This window comes from Crocodylus siamensis, chromosome 4, assembly GCF_052110815.1.
Source record: "Crocodylus siamensis isolate JL-2025a chromosome 4, ASM5211081v1, whole genome shotgun sequence".
Lineage (NCBI taxonomy): Eukaryota > Metazoa > Chordata > Crocodylia > Crocodylidae > Crocodylus > Crocodylus siamensis.
Window position 1 is genome coordinate 133,884,249 of NC_143398.1, and position 17,159 is coordinate 133,901,407.

General features: G+C 40.9%; 1 protein-coding gene and 1 long non-coding RNA gene across 2 annotated transcripts in view; one reads left to right on the forward strand and one right to left on the reverse strand.

Moving 5' to 3' along the window:
* LOC149866530 (potassium voltage-gated channel subfamily KQT member 1-like) overlaps nucleotides 1-17,159 on the reverse strand; it is an 808,906-nt gene that overhangs the window by 50,945 nt on the left and 740,802 nt on the right. The gene's annotated exons all lie outside the window — the stretch shown is intronic.
* Nucleotides 1-17,159, forward strand: part of LOC149866531 (uncharacterized) — a 163,594-nt gene that overhangs the window by 36,927 nt on the left and 109,508 nt on the right. The window contains exon 2 of the long non-coding RNA XR_016441593.1: nucleotides 9,835-9,877. This is a non-coding gene — a long non-coding RNA (uncharacterized LOC149866531). The remainder of the gene's footprint in view (nucleotides 1-9,834; nucleotides 9,878-17,159) is intronic.

Here is a 17,159-nt window from a genome sequence, read left to right on the forward strand (position 1 = left end):
CTTTGAATTCCTTCTTTGTGGAATGTCGCCTTGTTTGCAATGGTGAAATCAGTTGTATATAATATGTCTTGTCTGTCCCAAAATATGAGCAGTTAGACAGCTGTCAGATTACACCCCAGCAGTGGCAGCATTTCAGTGGTGATTGAAGTGATTGTAGCTCTGATTCTGGCAATGGCCTCATAGAGAAAACTTGGAAAGATTGGGTGCAGAAAGAACTTATGTTTGCTGTGTGACTGGTCCCCTGAAATCACTCTGTAGCTGTTCCATGACACATATGGATGGCTTCAGAGAGCTTTTAAAGTGGCTGATCGCATGGGTTCCCTAGGATTAATTCTTTGTCATGACTGGGACTGGGCTGATGCTACCCAGCTTTGTTCCTGGGGTTGTCTGCAGGGAGGGGGAGTGAGTTGCCAGCTGGGTTTGCCCAGACTGAGCTGGAGGTGGGGCAGGTCGATTGGAGCCCCCCACCCTTATGGCCCCTGCACCTCCAGCTCAGGCCAGCCAAACCTTAGCGGGCAGCTTGCTCCCCCTCCTCCAACCATGCAGACAGCCTTGGAGCTGGTGGGAGGGAGAGGGTTGGCTGGAGGGGAGTGGTGGCCCTTTGGCTGCAGGCAGGCTTCCTGGGCTCCTGTAGGGAGGCACAATTCACACTCCCAAACCAATAGGTGAATGTCTGTTGGTTGGGGTGGGGGGTGCTTTAACTCATGGTGCTTTGTGTAAAGCACAAGGAGTTAGAGTGGAAGCCTGCATGGTTGTCAGCACCCATTGTTCATTGAAGTCAATAGGAGTTTTTCTTTATTTAGGGCTCTGGGACAGGACCCACAATTTGTAAACCACATTGGAGCTGGATAATATTATGGGTCTTGTTTGAAATGTTTTATTCTTACTTTTAATTTATTTTGGGATAACACTTTGTTGTCTTAGAGCACTTCTACATGAGATGCTTAATGTGCAGAAGACTAATTCTACTGTGCATTAGCACGGGTGGCAAAAACCATGATAATGCGCTAATACGCAGATTTAGTCTCCTGCACATTAATGTCACAAAAGAAGTATTCATCTGTGCTAATGTGCAGTAGTGCCAATTACAGCACATTAAGTTAGTACCTGTAATTACTGGTACTAAACTTAATGTGTGTAATTACAGTGCATTAATGAACATGTAGATGCACCCTCTCAATGTCTCACAACTGCACCAGATTTTAATGGAAACTTTTTTCCTGCTTGATAATTATAGCCTACTTTTCAAAATTAGTTGTACAGACCTGTAAATTAAACTCACACATACAATTGTTAACATGTACTTGTATGTGCAGGTGTTCACTCAGTGGGAATACAGCATTTGTGATCCACAGGAATATTGTTTGCTATTTATGTGTGCATGGTGGCAACAAACTTTAAAATTCAAGTATTATTGTGGGCTGTAGAAACCAGCTTCTTTCTGAGTTACTCACCCCATCACATGTTTCTCTGACTTGTGTTTGACAGTGTTGTTTTGTAATGTCTTTTTAAAGGTAAAGACTGATTTAAAAATATATCAGTGTTTTAAAAGCAAACGGGAACCCACCTCAACATGTCTGAAGATTGCAACATATATAATAAGCAAAAGCACATTCTGTTATGAGACTCTTGTTATACATTGCAGAACAGAGTGACACGAATGTCAGCCGTTTTATGCTGACCTTTGCTCATATGAGTTAAACCATCAATATTATTAGGAACAGGTGTTCCTGCAGTGGCAGCACACAATGATTTCACAGTTGCTGTGTGAGATTTACAGAGAGAAGATCTCATGGGAAAACCATTTTGTTTCATTGAGCTTCTACAGTCTATCTTGTCCCTCGTGTTACACAATTCCAATGAGAAGCTGGGTTTTTTCTGGTTTAATAATACTAAAGAAATAAACCCAAAGGAAATTAAACCATAAGAAACTATATTCAAAATACAAGGGTCTGGCTCAGAGCCAGGAAAGCAAGGAAATTTAAAGATAAAGGAAACTGTCCTTATTTCACCTGGTTGTATCTGAGGATTGCTGATGTTTCCAGCCAGGGCATGTTGCTACATGCCATAGAAGATGTGGTATGACCAGCATCTGAGACCTGAGGAAGGGGTAGTTTGTGCCTAAAAGCTTGTCTAACTTCTGCTCTAACTAAACAGTTGGTCCCACAAACAATATCACAAAAGATACAACAAAAGATTGTCAGCTAAGATATAAGATGTCTTAGCTGACAATCAGGACTTCCCCTTTAAACCTTTAATGGGAAAGTTGTGTGGCAGAAGTGAAAAACAGACATTTTGAAATGTAGAGACCCTCCCAGCCATCTGTGCTGCAGGGGTGGATTAGAACCAAATAAAGCCTGGACTCAACAACAGGGCAAGTGCCCTTCCTGCAGCATTTCATATAAGTAGGTAAGTTCCCTAGCAATGCTATATTTTCCCTGAATTTATGAATTAGTGCTTAGCCTCTGGCCTGAAGTCAAGCCACAACTACTCAGCTCAGCACTGAGTTGTAGTCCTGCATATTGTGGTGCTAGATCTATAGCTTGAGCTGCTGTTCACATGTTATGGGTAGAGAAGAGTTAGTGCCTGAGGCTCTTTTGTCCTACATTTAAAGGTATTTGGTTATCTATATTCCAAGCCTCACTTCCTGTGCATTTGGATGTCTTTAAAACTGAAAGTGCATGCTGCCTCATAAAAGAATAAAATTCAAGCAAACTTTTAGGTGTGCGATACTTATACCTTAATGTCAGTGTAAAAGAGATTATTTTTGTACCACAGTAAGACATTAGTCCTAAGTCAGTCCACACACAGCGTTAATGTTCTTTAACGCCTGCACATGTAGACGTCAGCCTATACTTGCTTACTTTAAGCCAGCATAAATGTATCTATAGACATACTAATCTGATGATAAATTGGAGCCTACAAATTTTGTTACAGTGGAATCTGCTCATTTTTTATGGAAGCACCCCAACTGTGCTCATATGTGTAAAGGATGTGAACAAGTGCTCATATGAACAAAGTGCAAACAGAATGTTCAAACTTGATATTTTGCTGGTGCATCTCCTGAGGTTATGTTTGCAAAGCTGGTGTTTAAAATACACTGATGGATTACTTAAAATGTACCATTAATTATTGATATGGCTATGGTCACTAGGCCACCACACAATGAGCACGTGAAAGATGACATGAAGAGAGTCAGGTCTTGAAATGTGACACAAGTTTGGATAAACCTCTAGATTCTTTTAATGCTTTAGAATTGAATTATTTATGCACAGGGAAGCATGGGGAATATAGTGCTGGGTATGGGTACATCAGCACAATAATCAGAGGCATGATTGCAGCTAGCTTTAATCTTTAAACTTTAATCTAGCTAGGCTTCGTAACAACAGGATTGAAGCTGTTGTATCATGGGCTGTACTGCATGGACCCTAGGCACGTTCCTGGAGGGCTGGCCCAGGATAAAGTCATACTGGCTTATTGCTACTGGTACACTATAACAACAGGGCAGGGATGACAACAGCCAGGTAGGTGAGAAGTTTGGTTTTGGTCCTAAAGTCATGATGATTGAAAACACGGTTTTGGAGATATCCAAAGGTAGCACTGGCAGATTTTATCTAGTGTTGGGTATTATCATCTATATTTATATTTCGGGAAAAGTGGCTACCCAGGGAGGGAAAATGCTCGATATTCTCCAAGGATTACTCTATATTTGTAATATGTGGAGGAGCAGCTAGTTGGTTTGGGATAAATTGGTAAAGTATCTTGGTTTTTGTGAAGTTGACAGTGAGTCCAAGAATTTCATACACTACACAGGAGCAATGAAGAGTGACCTGGAACTCTTCAATTGAGCACACACGCATGACACAATTGTCAATGTACTGAAGATCAGTAATAGAGGTGTGGTTATCTTGGATTTGGAATGTAACTGGTTTATATTAAAAGAGATTCCTGTCCATGCAATACTGGATGTTGATTCCAGATGGAAATCTGTTAGCCATGAGATGCAGAATAGCTGCAGTATAGATGGAAAAGAGCATTGGTGCATCCTTGCTTAATTACAGTTTAAATAGTGAAAGGGTCTGTTTCTGATTCATTGCTTAGGAGGGCTGCTGGTACATTGTCATGAAGAAGTCTGATAATGGTAAGAAGTTTTGGCAGATATCCAAATTTCACCACGATCGTCCTTAGGGCCTCTCTGTTGATTGAATCAAAGGCCTTAGTCAGGTCAATTAAGGTAATGTAATGATCTTGGTGTTGCTTGTGACACTTCTTCTGCAGCTGTTTAGCATCAAAGGTCATATCTATTGCACCTCTGACTGGTCTGAAACTACACTGGGACTAAAGTAGAATTTCCTCAGCAAGGAAAGTGAGTCTACTGAGGAGAACGCAGGGGGAGGGTCTTCCCAGCTATGGACAGGAGTGCAATACCACAATATTTACTGCAATCTCATCTCTCTTGTTTCTTGAATATAGCAATGGTTCTGGGATCTCTCATGTCACTGGGAATCTGTTCGTGTTTCCAGATTTTTATAACAACATGTAATTGGTGAGAAAGCTTTTTTTTCAGAAACACCCAGAAGCTTTGGAACATGACCACCAGTGAAGTCTTCTAAAAATATTCCATACAGTGTATTGTCCTTGAAGCCTGCTCATAACACACAAGTAACATGATATCAGGCACAAAGCAGATGACTGAGAGCTGTAATGGAAAAAAAAAGAGATGCCTCAAAGGAAAGAGATTAGAAATAATGGTACAGAGCCATCAAGTCAGCACCTCGACTGGAATAAATTAATGTAGTTCCAGCAACTTCAATGAAATGACCCCAGTTCACACCCGCTAAAGACCAGGCCCATCTTGCCAAATTCACTGAGCCAGATTCTTAGCTAGTAGAAGCAGGTGCCACTCTGCTCAAGCTGACAGAGTTTTATCTGGCTTACACTGAGTCTGAATTTTGCTCATAATGCCAAGAATACAGGAGGGGACTAATTAGTAAACGCTGTGAGAGGGATAACATCCAAAACAAAGAAACCAGTTTTGTGCATGCTCATTTGTTAAGCAAATATTCCTCTCAATTAAAATATTTGCTGGTCTCATCATGACAGCTGTTGGCTGCATGCTCCTTGCTCCCAACCAATGTTAATAAACCTTGCTCCACCCGGTAACATTTTGGTGGAGTATGCTTGTCCACATAAGGAATTATTTTTACTATCATAGCCTTGTCATCAGCCTTGAAAAAGGACTTGACAAATCTGGCTACTGTCATCTCTGTCCACTCCTCTTAATTCAGAATGATTATAGCAGAGTGGCATTTTATGGCTCCACAAATACTTTGAAAGTAGGATCTGCCCTCCCCTCTTTTTGATTCTGTATTGCTTCAGTGAATGCATTCACTGACAGGTGAAATCAAAAGAGTAGGAGTTGAAGATGTGCCAGACCATTGAGAAATTATATACTATGCACCCTCCACAGCAACTGTATCCTGGACAATCATTCCTGCAGGTGCATGTCTTACCACAACATGTAATATACACATTTTAGCTGTTTGTTCGCCTAACTGAAACCCTATTAGGCAAATAAACCCCACATTTTTATCCATTAGTCTTGCAAATTAATTATTCATTGATTTTGACTGTGCTGATTTGCATCATACCAGCATTTTCTTTTGAGAAATGGGGGAAAAAAGACTCTTCAATAAAATTGGAGATCACTCTGAACCCCCACATTTTTAAAACAGGAACCACAGCCAAACTGATCAGAATATTTCAGTGCTTTTTAATATTCAGTGCTTTTTAATATCTGATATAATATGCCCTCTATTGGACAACTGTATCCCATACTTGCATGGGGATGGATGCTGGGATCTTACAGTATTTTCCATTTCTAGCTGCTCTGAATCCAGTCCCTTTTTCTGCATGAAGTCTGGTCTGTGCCAGACCACTTTCTTGGCCTGGTGTCTCTGTGATATGGTCCTGAGTCTGCATCAGAATCTCCTGAAAGAATCTCCTGAATGAATCTCTTAAATCACTCATTTAAGAAGGAGATGTATGAAGCACGGGGGGAGGGACAGAAAAACACTCAGGGGTATGGGATATTATTTTCTGTTTCCTTGATTGAGGTCTGTAATAGAGTTGTTTGGAAAACTTCTGATGGAACAAGTCTGTGTCAGAAAATGTTGTGACACTGAAACTGAAATGCTCCATGGCAGCAATTGGTTTAAACAGCTTTGTGGAAAGCAGGTGGGTTTCCAATGGAAACCTGCCTGCCTTTCCTCCACCCCCAACTCCTTGTCAGCCTGCCTAGAGGCACAGTATGTGCCGGGGCTCTCAGATATCCTGCTGTGTAGTTCTGAGCCTAGCAGCATTTGGAGGTCCTATCTGGAGCTGGGCCTCTCACAGTTTCTAGGTATCCTGAAACACAAGAAGCCTGGCAGTCCTTACTCAAGTGGGGATTCCTAGTGGGTCTTTGCTGTGTGCGAGAAACTTGGAAAGACCTAGAAATCTTAGCAGCCTGGCATGAAATGGGGTGTTCATAGTACATAGGCCTCCCACCCTGCAGTTGGGGGCTCTGATATCTCACCCCAAGGAGTTCTCTAGACTCAGGGGCCCTTTGATTAGAGGAAAAATTGGAATGGATACATTTGTGATTTTCCTAAATGAAAAATATTCAGAAGATCTCTTCCATGCGAAATGTGGAAAAATATTTTTTTATCGCAAATTAGAACAAAACCTTTATAGGAATGTTGGAATTTTCCATCAAACAGAAAATCTGGGTTTTAATCTTCTCCATTACTTACCCCCTATCATCTTTGCCAGACAGTTGACAGGTACAGTTTGTGCCTGTGCTGTTTGCCATGGGAGCCCAGGCCAGAGGTGCTGAGTATATGGGGGCCCTTGGGAAGAGGGCTGTCACCTGAAGTGCATAAAACTTTCCATACATCCATTCCATTCCATCTTAGGGTCCCCCCGGCAAAAATAGAAGTTGGCACTTATGGCCCACGCTGATACTTACAAGCTGTAACTCACCTATACCTAACTTCACAGTAAAGTCTCAGCATCTACACACGTGATCCTATTAGGCCATGGTAAACTAATAAATGCCACTGTAGGTTAGTATTTGTAAATACAAGTATTATCCTGTGGTGGTATTATTTAGTATGCCACAATGCAGGTGTAGATGTTGACAGGGCTGGCTGGGACATGAGGGTACTTCAGTGTGGGGGCTGCCAGCCAGCTATCACTGCACTGAAGCACCCTGGTGAGCCCCTCCACAGCAGGTTGAGCTGAGTTGGAGCATCCCCAGACTAGCAGGCTGACCCCTAGGCCTCCTGCCAGCCAGGGCTACTCTGCCTTGGCCCAATGTGCTGCAGTCATGGGTACACATGTGAACACAGCACTCAGGAGCAATAAACTCTGGTGTAAACTACACCAGAGTTTATTCAGTTGAATTAATTGCAAGCATAGATGCTCCCACAGAATTAAAATGTTCGTATTTGTTCTAATGAAACATTCATCTCCTTACTATCAACCCCTTCCCACTGACTCTTAACTATACAAATGCATGATCATTTGAATAAATGTAGTGCCATGTACACTCTTTCAGTGGTTGGGGCCTTAGAGCATATTTTCAGTGTTCACAATATTTCCATGAGGCTAGTTTGAATTGGCTGTACACACAGCCCATGTTGTTAAAATGTGTTTCTTGACAAAGTAATTGCCCTGCAGTACATCTTGTGCCACTGTTTACTAGAACGATTGTATTGTGAAATTTCTGTAATGGAAAAGGCTTCCAAAACCTAATCTGTGTATGGAAGCTGGCATGTAGCTTTTACTGTAGAGGACTCTGTATACATTAATTTATGTCACTCCTATTCCTACACAAGAAAGTGCTTTAGATATTAGAGTATAAGAACATAGGAAATGCTATGCTGGGTTAGAACACAGGTTATCCTGGACTTCCTATACTTGCTAGCCATCCAGTCAGTCAGCCTGCATCTCAAACCTATTCCCTTAGGACAGAAGAATAATGGGATATGGGCTTCATGGTTGTTTTACTGATGAAAGTCTCAGAGTACCACAAGACCATAACAACCTCTCTCTTCCTCTTTCCTTGTGGCTCTGAGTCACCAACAGGATTTCTGCCCTCCTCCACAGTTGGGTGTTAGCTGCCTGCTTGGATTAGAATTAGACAAGCACAGGTGGTACTGCCTGTTGCACAGTTTTCTAGTTTGCATACACTCAGTTAATGGTTTCTAGTCTTTAAATATGTTTGATGGGAGAAAAGGATGCAATGGATGAGACAAAGGGTGCCCTGTTGTTCTATAGTCCATTTGATGTTTAACAGCATGTTGGGTTGGATGCACCTCGTGCAGATAATGGGTTGTGCTTCTTTCTAAGGGTGGCAAGATCTTTATTTTATTACAAATTCTTCATAAATTGGGTAGTCTTCTTTCTGCCACAACACCCATGCATCAGAAGGTGATTTCTCAGCCTCCATTACCACTAATTGTTGGAAGCCAGTGTGTACTGGATGCATTTCTTTTCTACTTTGCTTTTCTCTCTTCAGTCTGTTCTCTCTAGAAAGAATCTGGAAAGTTATGAGAACCATGAGCACCAGTGGATCAGCTCCACAGCAGCTGCTGCAGTGCAGAGACTATGCTGGCATCTGTTACGCTGCCTCTTACCTCAAAATCTGGGTTTTGGCCAGGTATATTAATGGACTCAGCCAAGTCACATCATGCCTTTCACTTTTTCCAACCCCATTACATGCTACTCTGGAAGGAATAATCAGGGAGCTCTGCTCTTCAGTACACATGGAATACAGAATTCCTTTTTGGCTAGTCTATACCAAAACAGACACATTTTCCAACCATTTCCACGCTGCCCACCTGAACCCACATACAGGCACCAAAACCAGGAATTGGATGGTAAATACACTGAAGCCATTCCTCTGAGACTGTTCTTGAGATCTCAGACTCTGGTATGCTTGTGATGTGCTCTGGGTTGTTCCCCAGCAACCAGCTTATGGATGTACTTCTGGGTTTGGACATACCTTCTGGCATGAATGATTAGGCCATGAAGGGGTTCATCTTGACCGGGCTTGATGTAGGCAAGCCCTTTGTGGCTTCCCTACAGCCTGAAGTTCTGATGTAGTTTACTTCTTTTGCACCTGGTAAGAGGTGGAGTTTGGCGATTGCTTCTAAAGCAGTGCAGCATATTTTCAATTAGAACCCCCCCAACCCCAGCATGTAAAACCAAGCAGTTTGGAAGTTTCATTGCAAAGGTCACATACTTATAGGAAAAAACATAAAAAGACAGGAAGTGAAATGACTTGGCCAAGGTCACAAAGTTAGTTAGCATTAGCACTGGGATTAATACCCCACTGGCCTTCATCCCAAATCTCATGCCCTCTCCATTAGAGCTCATTCCTGCAGTCATGCTATGGCTTTTGTGCTAAATGAGTAGGGAACTTCAAGGTTTTAATTGTATTCCACCATCTTTTAATGTAAGGTTCAACTGTGTCAAGCAATGTATGTGGATCATTTGCTTGCTAGCATAATTTCTTAAAACACATGCTGTATGTATCCACTGCTTAATTTAAAGACAAGTTGTTCTTTTGCTGAATAAATAAAATGTTTAATGTGTGTGTGTGTGTGTGACAGAGATTTAATCAGTGCTTCAGAATTAACTGATGTAGATACTCAACATCATTTAAGGACAGGCCCAAATTTCTGCCTGGGCCACAAAGCTGGAAGGATACTGAGAGCTGTGATCACAAATGCAGCAACAATTATTATATGCCTAATTCAGTGGTTTTCAACCTTTTTTCATTTGCAGACCCCTAAAAAATTTTGACTGGAGGTGTGGACCCCTTTGAATTGTAAGTGTGGATATTTGCATACTTCTGACTGATCATAGTAATCTTTCACAGACCCCTTAGACTCAGTCTGCAGACCCTCAGGGGTCAGTGGACGACAGGATAAAAACCACTGGCCTAATCTGTGTTTTTACACTGTGCACATCACCACAGTGCCTTGACTAAACTCTTTTAATCTCTCTGAGTCATTTCAGCATCCAGATCAGGTGGTGTGTAGGTGATGGACAGAGAACAAGTGCCTTAGAGAGTTTTATCCAACTCCCACTGACTCCAGAGAGAATGAATAGCATGCTTAATTGGTTTCATAAGATTCAGCTTTGTCTCCACTCTATACACATCGACTTTTTTTTTAACTATAGCCAGTAAGTGAAAAGACAGCTCTAACTAGCGCGCATAGCCTTAAGGAAAGGAATACTGTAGATAAGATTTTTGCACCCAGTCCAAGGTAAGCAATGGTATGAAATGTTTGGATGGGAATGTATATTCATTTACGAACTACCAGTGGGGTTTAAATGCTGAATATTAAGAAATCACTGCGACTCAAAAGGCTTTGTCAGCATGCATAATCTGGCACCATTCTTCAAGAAATCTTGTACCTTGGATGCTTTAATTGAGACCAATTTAATTTCAATTAAGCCAATCGAGACCAATTTGATTTAAAAAAATACATCTCTTCTTGCTTTTCAATAAGTGCATATCATTCTCAACAACGTTTACAACTGCTCTGCATCCCATAAAAGACCATTCCTAAATATGAGGAATTTGTGATTTACTGTTCCAGTGATCTATATGAATCTAGTGATGGTTTCTCCTTGTACAACAGTTTTACAGCTCTTCATCATTCCTTGAAAGCTGATCCTGAAGCTGAGATTATATAGCTAAAATCCGTATTACGTTAAGAATACCAAGATTCATTTATTGGCTTAAAAGTCACATGGCAGAAAGACGGAGTGGTTTTTTGCCTCTACCCTAGGTTATATTCCCTGTCCTGGATCCATCTTTAGCCACTGCTAAAGTCTAACTTTTGCTTACAAAGACTCTGGACACTTCTTTTCTTTTCTTTTTCTTTTCTTTTTTGCTTTAAATGTTTGATTGCTTAAGATAAAAATTGTGATGGAAGAGACTCCCACCTATGCTGCTCTTTTCTATGGGAACAGTAAACAGAATTATGTTGAGTCTAAGCTCCAGATCAACAAAAAGGTAAGTTATGTAACGAAGGTGGAGAATGATCCAGTGGTGGAGAATGGATCAAGAGGTGACTCAAGTGTGAGATAGGCGCCAACTCTGCTTAGTTGCCAAGAGTGAGGCCCTTTTGTACATGTTCAGAGGCAGAAATTTAAATGTCTGGAGAACTTTCATACACTTAGGCACACACAGAGTTTAGGCTTTTCTAGGGTTAGGTGGAATGGTTCTGAGGATCTGCATTTTGTACTTAGGTCTGTCAGCCATGACAAAGTCCCACATTAGCCACCTAAATCATTTTATGACTGCAGCTTTCCTGTCAAGTTAGTGGGGTACCACAATTGGTGAGAGAAGCAGCATTTGATTTTAGGAATTACATTTTGTAAAATTTAGATGACTGACTGTGTACCATCAAAGAATGGAAACACAGTTAAATGGATTTATACACATATATGAACATTGTAAACTCTCTGTAGGCAGGACTGAAATTTCAGGAGTTTGATACTTTTAAACAATTTTAAAAAACCTGGTCCTGGATGTCCTATGTAGTGAACACTAGCCTCATTCTGAATTTCAAGCATGGCTCTTCTGTTGTTTGCTGGAAAAGGGAAGCAATACACATGTATACACAAATGTTTACAGTGGGAAATGGTCTTTGTTTAGTTTCTGTGTTTGTAAGGTGCTGACAGATATGTAGCTCCCTGCTGTAGCTCTTGGCACTTTGCAGACAGTGCCATGAGTTACAGCTGTCCATGGGACCCAATAGACATTTGTTGTTAGGTGTTAGGTCTCAGGAATTGGGAGATGAGCTGCAGTTTAGAGTGGCTATGTCTTTGCAGCCACTCTCCCGCTAGCCCTGATCCTCTCCCCTCCAAGCATCGGCACTATTTTTGGAAAGGGAGGGAGAAGGGAACAGAAGGAGCTTGTTCTGGGGGTTGCCCAGCTGGCATTGGAGGGTGGGGCGGGTGGATTGTAGCCCCCCCATCTCAGTTGTCACAGCCTCTCCAGTCCACCTGCCCCATCCTCCAGCACCAGCTGGGCAACCCCCTGAATAAGTTCCCTCCACTCCCTTTCCCCCTTCCTTTGTTGAAGACAGTGCAAACTTGGTTGCATCAGCCAAACCCTGCTCCCAGCTGTGCTGACAGACATTAATGAAGGTGCTCCACTTCAGAGCACCTTCATCAGATTGTCACCTGACTGGGCATTTTTAAAGCTCTTTGCAGCCATGTACTTCTGTCATTTAATGGCTGTAGAGAGCTTTTACTGGCTGATTGTGTGACAGACTCCACATCTGTCAGCATCACTGTCACGTCTGTCAGCACCCTTAAAGTTGCACAGCCATGTACAACTCATAACTGAAAGGGACTTGATCAAATTTACTTCTTACAAAATTACTTTTGGATGAACAATACCATAAAAAGTTTAATTCAGAGTGTTTTTTTTAAAGATGGGATAAGAAAACAGGTGATAATAGAAACAGTTTTATTAATTTAACTATCCAGCTACTATCTAATGTTTTATCCTTATATATAATTATCCATACATAAGTTTTAATTGTATCCTCATCCCACTGTATGTATCTCTCTCTCTCTCACCCACACCAACCCACCCACCATATATATGTATATAGGAAGTACTTTAATGTTAAGAAAATATTTTCAAAGTACCCAAGCATTACTAAAAACCAGAAAACTTATCAGACATGGTCACAACTACCTTAACATTCTTGGACACTTTTGGGATGAAAAGGTACCAACTATTCAACAGTACACAGTAATGCTAAACAACAATCGAAGCAGTCAATGAACATCTAACTAAATACATATATATATAGAGAGAGAGAGAACCAAGCATTGGTGCAGGAAAAGTGCAGTTTAGTATATTTTAAAAAATTGGCAACTGCTTTTGAATGTTTACATGCTGTACCTAGCTTCTGAGTTCGGACAAAAAGGAGGTAAGTAACTAGCATTACATTAGTTCTGGTCTTGTTGAGGTTCCATTTTCATTTACTCTGGTCAAGCATCATGGTGTAAAAAAAAAGGAAAATATGGCTATTTTTAGGAATGATTTTCATCATTTTAAATATATTAAACAAACAAACTAGGCCTGATTTTAATTATTTTTTTTAACTCCAGGGGGAAAAAAATCTGAACTTACGACACTGCATAATATCACTGTCAAAAGCACCAACTCTTTTAATGGCTGTATATGAAATTTAAAAAAATCTTCAGCTTAGTGACTGCAGCAAATCGTATTTTTTACAGCCATTAAGGTTCTTATTTAAGATATAAACCAGAATCCAAGGGGATTTTGTGTGTGTTGCATTAAGATATCCTACTTAGAACTGTACTAACATTTCTTATGATGAGACAGAAAAGAAAGAAAAACTGAATGGGGGAAGAAAGGGCCAGGACTTGGCAATAATTGGATGCTGACCAGCAAGTTATTAATACATCCAAGATAACAATGCGGAGATTCAACTTTCAGGTCATAAGTTGCTGATTTGTTTGTATTTTGAGTAAAGTAGTTAAAAGTAATTGGCAGGAAACTACCTGGAGAGCCAGTCCCTTAGCCTCTCAGGTGCCACAAAGAAATTGGAAATAGGATACATGTGGCCAGTAATGAAGTCTTCTTGTGGAAGGGAACTACTTGCTGGTATCAAAGTAATGAGGCCTCCAGCAGCTGAATTTCCTGCCCCAGCCTTCAGAAAGGAGTTCATTTGGGAAGTAGCAACATTATATCTGGATTATGGCCATTTCAACAGATATAGTGATGCCATGTTAGAGCAAGGCTGGAAGTGTGCCTATACATGCACTTGAGACAGTGCACCCACCAGCACCACTCTTAAAGCAGCTACATTATATTGATTTTAGGGTTTAGTCTCTGTAAAATGGATCTGTTGTACCATACAATGGTGTTACCTAGTGTGGCTCAGAAGCGGTATAGACATGCCTTTGGTGTAGTGGAGCTTGGCTAGGCCATTGAAGTGAGGCCTATTAAGGAATCAAGACCAGCTATGTATCTTAGAGTAGTCTGTTAGTGATCTGAGAACCAAGAGGGCCAAGGTCAAGAGGAGGTCAGACATAGCACAGCATAGTTTCAGTGCCTTAAAGGAAACAGTGAGAACTTAAAACTCAGTGCAAGTAGTATTCCTCTGATTTCAAAGATAATTTGCCCGAAGTTATTTAATTTCTCATAGGATTATGGCTGATGAAAAATGCCAGTTTAGCAACACTTGTGTCTGAAGCTTCTTAGACAGATTACTCTCATATCTAAGTATTTGCATAATTTTATGTCCAGGAGTAGTCCCACTGACTAGAACGGCTGCACTCAGGTGTCTATTTGCAGAACTGTTGTCTAAAAGGAAAGAACAGTAGGTACAATGGTGCATTTTCTCACCTGGCCAGATCAACAGATGGCAACTCTGCTTTGATGAGCTGCTTTTTATATTAAAACAACCAGAGTTTATACTGAACAATTGTATTGGCCTTGTTCAAGCCTTGCAGACTCCTATGGTATTATCAGCCCTATAGCCCTACCTTCCAAAATGGAAAAGACTTAGCTCCTCACATCCTCACAATGAAAGGAGCCATTCACCCAGCTATTTTGCTGAGACTAATAAAATGTTGTGGACTTTCTGTCCATCCAGAGTTGGACTCTGTGTGTTGCTTTATTTTTCTTATGCTCCTGAGCCATCCAGTGGTAACAATTCGGTTGCAAACAGCTTTATCCAGACTCAGATTAGCAAAGCTATGTCAAAGACTTGACATGTCATGAGAAATTCAGATATCTCGGCCTCTTGTATAATTCTACCTTAGGGCCCATGTTTCCTTTTAGTATCCGCCATACAAGCTACCAGATGATCAAAGATACAAGTGGAATCTCCTCTGAAAGTGCTTGAAGGAAACTAAAGGTAATACATATGTTGCAGTCATATTATCTAATATGAACTACCATAATAAAAATGAGCAATCTGGAAACATGACTGCACAAAGTCTTTGTAATTCATATTATATACTATATATATAATATCTCTGTGGAAGATGTAATGGAAGTATGTCATAATCCTGCAATGAGCCCCCCACCCCATTTCCTGTTAAACTCAGAAGGGATTTTCAAAGGGACTTTCAACAAACAAATGGATTCATATTATGTATTAAAATCACACCATATATGACTGTAACATCAGTGGGGAAAAAAACATAAGGACAAGCCGTCATACAATATAAATCACAGTTTCCAGACAGCTTCTTTTTCCCAGTCTTCCATTGATACATTTCTCGGGTTTGTGGTCTTAATTCAGGCATAAGGTTATTGGGCAGTGTATCTGTTAAATTGTGAATGCTGATGATAAAAAGTAGTTTAATTTATTGAGTGTGTTACTAAAAGGTATGTAGGATTTGCAAGGTGAACCCACTAGACAAATTAGTCAAAATACCCCTGTCTTTTCACATCCATTTTTATAAAACATAAATTGTTCGAAGAAAAATGAGCAGACTTCAGGAGAAAAACAGGGATTCTGATGTATTTTCTTGGATAGGTGGCATGTGTTGCTTTCTAAAAACCAAATGCACAGTGTCCATGAACAATGCTGAGAACATAAGATGGAGGAAAGAGACAACTTGTGTAGCAAAAAGCCTCTACTTTAGGAAAGGGAGGGAGTACATAATCCTTCAGTGCATCCACAGGCATACTGGAGGCGGGGGAATGCAGTTTTCCAATATAACTACTAAAACTGGTAAAAGTCTTTCATTAAAATATTTTTGATGAAAAAATGGCTTTTTGGTCAAAGTGAATTTGTCATCAGTTTTTCAGATTATCATTAAAAATTCCAAAGCTAAAAATGTAATTTTTAAGTTTTTGGTGGCACATCAAAACATTCAATGCAAATCTTAATTTAAACTGATTCCCAACCCTCCCCCCCCCGGGAAATAAAATACGTTTCTTGAGCAGCTCAAACATTTATCTGGCAAGAGATGCATCAGAAATAAAAGGATCTGAGAGAATATGTGAAACAAAACCCAGTCCGAGTAATCCTGCTTAGAGATTGGTCCGATATAAGAACAGCTTAAAACTTTGGAGGATTTTAGATCATGATCTGAAACGTGGATCTTATGCCCATTTCTAAACATTTTAATGGTTTTATTTAAAATAAAAGTCAAACAGTTAATACAAACTTTTCACTCCATCATATTACTAATATTAGACAATACAGTTAGTGGTGAGCCCCTCATAAGGACAGCAAAGGTACCTTATGAGATTCAGGTCCCTTGAATAATCTTACTGCCCTTATGAAAGCTTGTCTTTGTTGCAGTTAACTCAAGTTATAGTCAAGTCCTGTCCACACATACTGATGTCTGGTTCTGGCAACAGTTTTAATTCAAGCCAGAGAGTATTATGCTAAAGCTCAAGACAGCATGTTTGTTAATGTGAACACTATGGAATATAGACATGGAGAAATAGTACTCTAATAGAACTTTAATGTTGCTGGTCTTCCAGTGCTTTCCCACACTTCTCCCTGGGTGTGCTATTAATGTGTAAAATACTGTGCAGTAAGCCTTCCTCAGGAGCATGTCTACATGTGCACCCTGTTAGGAACAAATCTGCTCCCAAAAGGAATAGCTTTGTGTAAGGCTTCTCCTGCCCTGATCTGCCTCCCTGCAGCAGCCAGGAAAAGCTCCAGGCTCCCCCAGGGTGCTAGCCCAGGTTGCAGGGGGCACAGGGGACAGTCCCAATGCATATAGGGCCAGGAGAGCTCTGATGGTTGCAGTCACAGCTATCTTCTGGTCTCACGCACAATTGGGACACACAACTGCCAGCTAGCCTGGTGCCCAGCAGGCATTCACCACCCAGCTGGGGACTAGCTAGGACCTGTCTGGTTCCTGGAGCAGCTGCCAGCGAGCCCCTGGCTGGGCAGGAATTCTCTCACTGGGTCTGTCCTGCTTGTCACTATGTAATGGTGGGTAGCAGCTACTGAACCACAAATTAGGATAACGTGTGGTTTTCTACTACCTGTAAATACAGATAGTAGATTAACTGTGCATTAGCTACTGCACAGTACTGCTTCTGTAGATGCTGACTGGGAGGAAATTTGCTCTTGGTC